At 57.7% G+C, this 6,019-nt stretch overlaps 1 long non-coding RNA gene across 3 annotated transcripts; it reads right to left on the reverse strand.

The window, feature by feature from the left end:
* Nucleotides 1-1,417: 1,417 nt before the first annotated feature.
* On the reverse strand, nucleotides 1,418-4,024 carry LOC311422410. Of its 3 annotated transcripts, XR_014685325.1 has the most exons (3): nucleotides 3,987-4,021; nucleotides 3,036-3,239; nucleotides 1,418-2,400 (listed from the first exon to the last, which is right to left on the reverse strand). It is a non-coding gene; the product is annotated as an uncharacterized lncRNA (long non-coding RNA). The 3 variants fall into 3 exon arrangements; XR_014685324.1 differs by lacking the exon at nucleotides 3,036-3,239 and having other exon boundaries at nucleotides 3,987-4,024; XR_014685326.1 differs by lacking the exons at nucleotides 3,036-3,239; nucleotides 3,987-4,021 and adding an exon at nucleotides 3,471-3,916.
* Between the last annotated feature and the right edge of the window lie 1,995 nt (nucleotides 4,025-6,019).

A 6,019-nucleotide genomic window follows, 5' to 3' on the forward strand; every position in this document is an offset into this window, starting at 1 on the left:
TCACAGGGGGCAGGCAGGGAGCATTGGAGCAGAATGGAGCTGGACCTGGAGCAATGGGTGCTGTGCCCACAAACACAGCGAGCACGGAGCCAGGGATCTGCAGGAGAGGTGTGGGGAAGGGATGGGGAGGGCACTCGGTGGCCTTGCTGTATTTTTAGCTCCTGGGTTTTATTTAAGAGCTGACGGTTTAATAAGGAGGTGGTTTTAATTGGAACTCGAGTCACCAAGGAAAACACAAGCAATGGGAGTAAATATATAAAGATAGTCATGTTTCTAAAGGTTGTGTGGTACCTTCCTAATTAAATGGAGTGTGTTTTAATTACAAATCAAAGTTAGTGCCATTTAAAAAAATAACCCACAGGCATTTTCCTTGATTTGAAGAGCAGCTGACGCCGGCTTGGGAAAACAGAGTTGCCAAGAAAATGGTGCAGGGGTCAGCTGCGATCAGCTTGCTTGCAACACCACCAAAACAAACCCACAAAGACCCCTGAGATGGGCCACGAGCACAGCAGGACATGGGAGAGATGGGCAAGGGCCAGCCCAGAGAGGCAAGGAGGAAAAGCAGCTCCGTAAAACCAAAGCTGATGGGAAGAAGTGGTGCTAAAATCTGCTTTTAGCCTCTTGTAACGAGGAAACCAGGAGGAGATGGAGTGGAGCACTCCTAAACCAGATGAAGAATTGATGGCAGTGCCTGGTTAGTGATCCCAACGGGAAGAGCTCCAACAAGCACATGTTGAGCTTCTCCTGTGTCTCCTCCAAGAAAAAAAGAAACAAAACCAAACCAGCTACAAGCAGCCAGACACCACGAGGGGAGGCAAGCCCAGAGCCCCTTGGAGATGCCACCTCCCAGAGCCATTCCCCAGCCCCTGCCTCTCAGTCCCTCTCCGTGGGGTGACTTTTAGAGGAGCTGACCAAGACCTGGAGGTTGGGAGTCCCAACCTGCCCTCAGCTCCTGGGGGTCCCTTGCACCTTGTTCCTTCCCTGCTGGTGACCCGAGCTGTCACCTGGGCACAAGCCAAGCCAACAGGAGGCTGCTGTCCCCCAGTCCAGGGTGAAGGATCTGGGGAGAGCTAAGCAGCATCACTGAATTATTACAGAAGTACAGAGAGCAAGGATTCAACCTTCTGGGCACACCTGGTGAGCAAAAACCCAATTTGGGGCTGCTCCAGCAATCCCAGCTCCTGCAGCCGGGCACCACCTCTCCGAGCATCAGATCCTTTTCCAGGAGAGGGACCCAGGCACTTCCCAGCCTTCTGCTCTCGTACCCGGTGACACCCAGCCGTCAGCAGAGGCTGTGACTGACAGCTCCCCGCACAGCGCTCCGAAACATCTCCCCAGCGATTACCTCCACAAAAAGTTATTAAGGAACGTCTTTGTCTGGAAGGCACTCATTACAAAAAAAAAAGGAAAAAAAAAATTGGCATGAAGAACTATGTATATTGCAAAACAAAATGTGTTGCTTTTTAATATGTTTTTATAACCCAAACAAATTTGTTTCTCACACTCCCAGGCTGGAAAAAGGAGTCGTCCTACAGTTTAGGATTGCAGTTTGCAGTCAGCTCCGCCAGAGAATCTGTTGCAAAGCTGTCGCAGCAAGAAAACGCCGTTCCCCTGCTGTGCTGTGGCTCCACCGGTGCTGGCCACTGCTCTGCACTCGCACGGCCACCACATCCCCCAGCACGGTGGGGAAGGGGAGCCCGAGATCTGCCCTGCTGCAAGCACGGGTCCCAGGGAAAGCAGCCGAGCAGCCACACACACCCGTGTCACCTCCAGCTGGTAAGGACACGGTGGCTTTGCAGGGCTCCCCGTGGGCTGCACGTGCTTTGCACGGGCATTGCTGTGCCCCGTGCTGCTGCCTGCTTTTCCTGCAGGTCCTGCAGCAAGCCCAAGGCAGTGTGGCCTCACCAAAGCATCCAGGCAGTGACCGTGCCACGGTTTGGGGACAGAAACCCTTGGCTGACATCCCCAGTGCTGTGTCCTCCGTCGCCAATTGCATTCTGCTCTCTCCACCTGTGCCTGACTCCTCATTAGCAAGAAAAGATGGAAAAAACCTCCAATTATTATTTCTTCTGATGGCAACAGAAGCGCAGCCCTGCCCTTTGCAACGCCTGTGGAGATGCAGAAGCATTTGGTGCGCAACCGTCCCCCGGCGAGGACGCCGGAGCCGTGTCTGTGCCTCGCCAGCAATGCCCAAAGAAATCAGCCCCATAAAGATCCCACCCGCAGCAGGGCTGCGAGGCAAACCCACGGGGGAGCCGCCGGGAGCTCGTCACGCCGCGTGCTCCCAGAAAGGCTGATTCATGCTTTTCTTTTCGCCAGGCATCCCTCGCACAGCCTGGGATGAGGATGGAGCTGAGCGGGTGTCTTCGCTCCACGCTGGGCTTCCCTTCGGGGGGCATGCTGAGACCCAAAACCAGGTGTTTTTTGGAGGAAAAAAGCAGAAGAGAAGGCTTTTCAACTTAATGAAGGAGGACTGGGCACCCTGAGATAAATTAGCCCCAAAAAACTGCTGCTCTTCCCCAGCTGGAGCTCCGACCCACAGAGCCTGTTTATTTTTAGATGGCACTGATCAGATGCATTTTACTGATGTATTTTTGACTTAAAATTAAGTCAGTTGGTGACAAAATGCTGGTTCAGGAGTGGGTCAGGCTCAGAAAAAGGAGCTGAAACATCCCAGCTTAAGCCAGGTTAGGTGCCAGGGGGCAAGGAAAGCAAAATAAAGGCACCAAAAGAAAGCCTCAAGAGGGGAAAATGAATCAGCACAGTTCTCAGCCCACCTCTGCCTTACAGACTGGGAAGGCATTACGGTCTGGGGGAGCTGTGCCACCCCCCCGTGCCACTTCTCCTTTGGGACGTGCCAGACACCCCAACACCTCCGCTGGCATCACCACCCGATGGGAACCCCCCTGGGGTCAGCCCCCAGCCCCGGTGGGGACGCAGAGCCACTGAGCGCCCTCCTCGCTGCGCTGCTCTCCTCAGATGCCTCCCTTCCCCTGGCAAACAAACACCTTCGGATGCCTCCCACCCCAGCCAACCTGTTTGTCACACCAGCTGCCGTCCGCCCATGTGCATCCCTCTCCCTGACAGCCCCTCCTGTGCGCCGTCATCCTCCTGCACGGGAGAGCCCCACAGCAGCTCCCTTCCCGGGGTGTCCTCCGCAGCACCCGGACACCTCGGCTGGTTTTATCCCAGGGAGGCAGGGCTGCTCTTGTCAGCTGGTAGCAGCCATCAGCACCGGGCTATATAAGCACGTAGGGTGATGCAGAGGAGAGGTAAAGCAGCCCTGGGGGTTGCATATCCCACTGGAGATCCCCTGGGGAAGTCTCTGGGCAAATACCCCATGGAAATGCCCTGAGCACACAGGGCAGCGCCCAAAGTGTCCCGTGATCCCTGCTTATCTCCCAGCCCCCCAAACATCACCAGGCTCATCCTGAATTTCCAAAGGCAGAGTTAAACCACAGCATCAACACCTTATTAATTTGCAAGGATGGAGTCAATTAACAGCACTCCTTTGTTTCCAAAATCCTGATTGGTTTTCCACCAAATCTCCTACGGACACAAATCTCTGCTCGGGCACCTCGTCTCATGGGCAGCACGCGAGGGGATGGGAGCAGCAGGACACAGGGATGCCAGCAGATCCTTGCTACAGCTACTAGATAAATAGCAAGGCGATGTGGGTGACCCCCAGCAGCTCTCCATCACCACAGCACTGAGAGCTCGCTAACTGCTCTGACGGCTCCTGCGATGGATGCTGCAGGGAGCGACAGTCGCTCAGGCAACCATCCGCAGGGTACCCAGCCTCCAAATGGACAGGGGCTTCCCCCACTCAGGTCTGGTGGGGACAAATGTGCTGAGAGCAGGAAAAGAAGGAGGGAGAGACAGATTTCCTGCACGTGGAGCAAAGGCAGCAAGTTTCCCAAAGCTGGGGCACTGCCCAAACCCAGCGAGCGTCCCCTCATCGCGCAGCCCCGCAGTGCCCCCAGTACCTGGCCAGGAGAGCTGAGGGTGGCGGAGGTGTGTGAAGCAGCCAAGGAGCTGGGAGGGTCCCCGCTCCCCTATTTATGGGCTCCCCACCCGCAGCTGTGACCCCATGGGTTTGGAGGCTCCAGGTGCTCCTCGTCGTGGCCATTCATCACTGCTGCCTCCCAACCCATCCTGGTGGATGTCCCCTAAGCCATCCCCATTTGTCCCCATCATCCTGCCTCCCCACGCCCCCAGATTGAAGCAGCGATGCTCTCCCCCACGTAAAATCCCCTTCCCAGCTCGTACCCACACTGATGATTGTGGTTTTGCTCCGTTAAGAAGTGCACAGCTGCGAACCCGCCGCTGGCTCATCCCTCGCCCGTGACTCAGCTCCGAGTGCCGTACTACCAGCGCCTCGATCCACGCGCTGAGGACACACACAGGGCTGTAGGGCCAGCAGGAGCTCATGCATAGTCCGTAAACTCCCCCCAGCATTACGCTGCCACCCCCGTGGCTGAGATTTACCCCATTTCCACACCCACCTTCCCCCCAGTAAGAACCACAGCGCCAGTTTGTGCTGGGACCATTGCCCCAGCTGTCCCCGGAGGGGGGTGGTGACCCATGACCGTGTCCCCCAGGCTCAGCACCCCACAGAGGGGAAGAGGGGCTGTCACCTCTCAGGGGGAACCATCACCCCCCTGGCACCCTCCTCCTCCTCCTCGCTGCTCCCCCAGGTTGATGGGCGAAGAATAAACCCATCTGATGGAGGGGCTGAGTAATGCGCTGCGCGCTCCTCCCCGGCAGTGAGTAATAGGGCTTTTGTCTCCCTCCCCGGCACGCCGAGGGCTGTGTTATATGGGGACACGGCGCTGCCGGCCCCGCACCTCGGTGGTGTTCAGCCCCAGCAAAGTGAGACCCAGGGGACACCTCGGGGAGGGGACACCTCGGGGAGGGGACGCGCAGGGGCTCAAAGCCATGCAGGTGCCACCCCAAATGGATCGCGGTGAGCAGTGCCCAGCCTGCACCTGGGGACATCTGGGGACATCTGGGGACATTTGGGGACATTTGGCTGGCAGCTGTGCCACCAGATGGGTCCCATAGGCTACAGGTACCCACGGTGCTGGTGGCAGGAGGGGGCTCCGGGGCTGCTCTCACTGATGGACCCCACAAAGCGGCAGGGCCGTGGGTAACACCTCCCTGCTGGGTGCCATGGAAACGCGGCTCCTGCGAAAAATCCCCGCTTCCACCTGGATTTCCTCCTCCCCGAGGTACCACCGGAGGTGCGAAGGGTCCGACCCCGGCAGGATGGGTTCCCAGCCCTGGCTACGAGCGGGTACCCGGGTTTTTTTTCCCCCCTTTTCAGGTCCCTTCGGTGGGCTGGGGGCATTTCTCGGGGTGCACGGGGCCGAGGAATCCCAGCGCATCCCTCCCGGTGCTGAGTCACTTGGCGCCGGCGGTACCCAGGCAGCGCGGGGCTGGCGTGCGGCTCCTGCTCCGGCACCCACGCAGCAGATGGCAAGCCTCTCGCCTTGTGATAGGGATTTTTTTTTTATTGTTGTTGTTGTTTTTGTTTAATTTCTTGGCTGTTATTTCAGTCCGCGGCCCCCCTCTCCCGCCCTTCCCCCTGCCGTGTCCTCTCGCCACCTTCCCCTGGGAGGAGAGGAGCGGGCAGCGAGGCGAGCACTGAGTTTTTGCAGGGATGAACACCAGCCCCATCGGCACGGCACCGAGCAACACTCTGAAAGGATGAAGAAAAATGGAAAAATTTGGAAAAAAAATAGAGAAAACCCCAGCTGGGCCACCGGCTCGCTGCAGGAGGGGGCTGCAAGCAGCCGGCTCTGCCCAAGCACCATCAGCAGCATGGATGTGCAGGGCCCCAGCCCATCCCTGGCCACCCACAAAGGGTGATCAGTGCTAACGAAGAGCACGGTAATGAGGCTCCCAGGGGCTCCTGCAGGGACCTGGTTTCTTCTCTCTGTCCTTTGCAATGGCTGCACGAAGCCGATGGAGAAACATCTCCGCGACGTTACGAGTTCAGCGGCTCAGCTGTGCTGGG

Source organism: Aythya ferina (assembly GCF_964211825.1).
Source record: "Aythya ferina genome assembly, chromosome: 22".
Taxonomy (NCBI): Eukaryota; Metazoa; Chordata; class Aves; order Anseriformes; family Anatidae; genus Aythya; species Aythya ferina.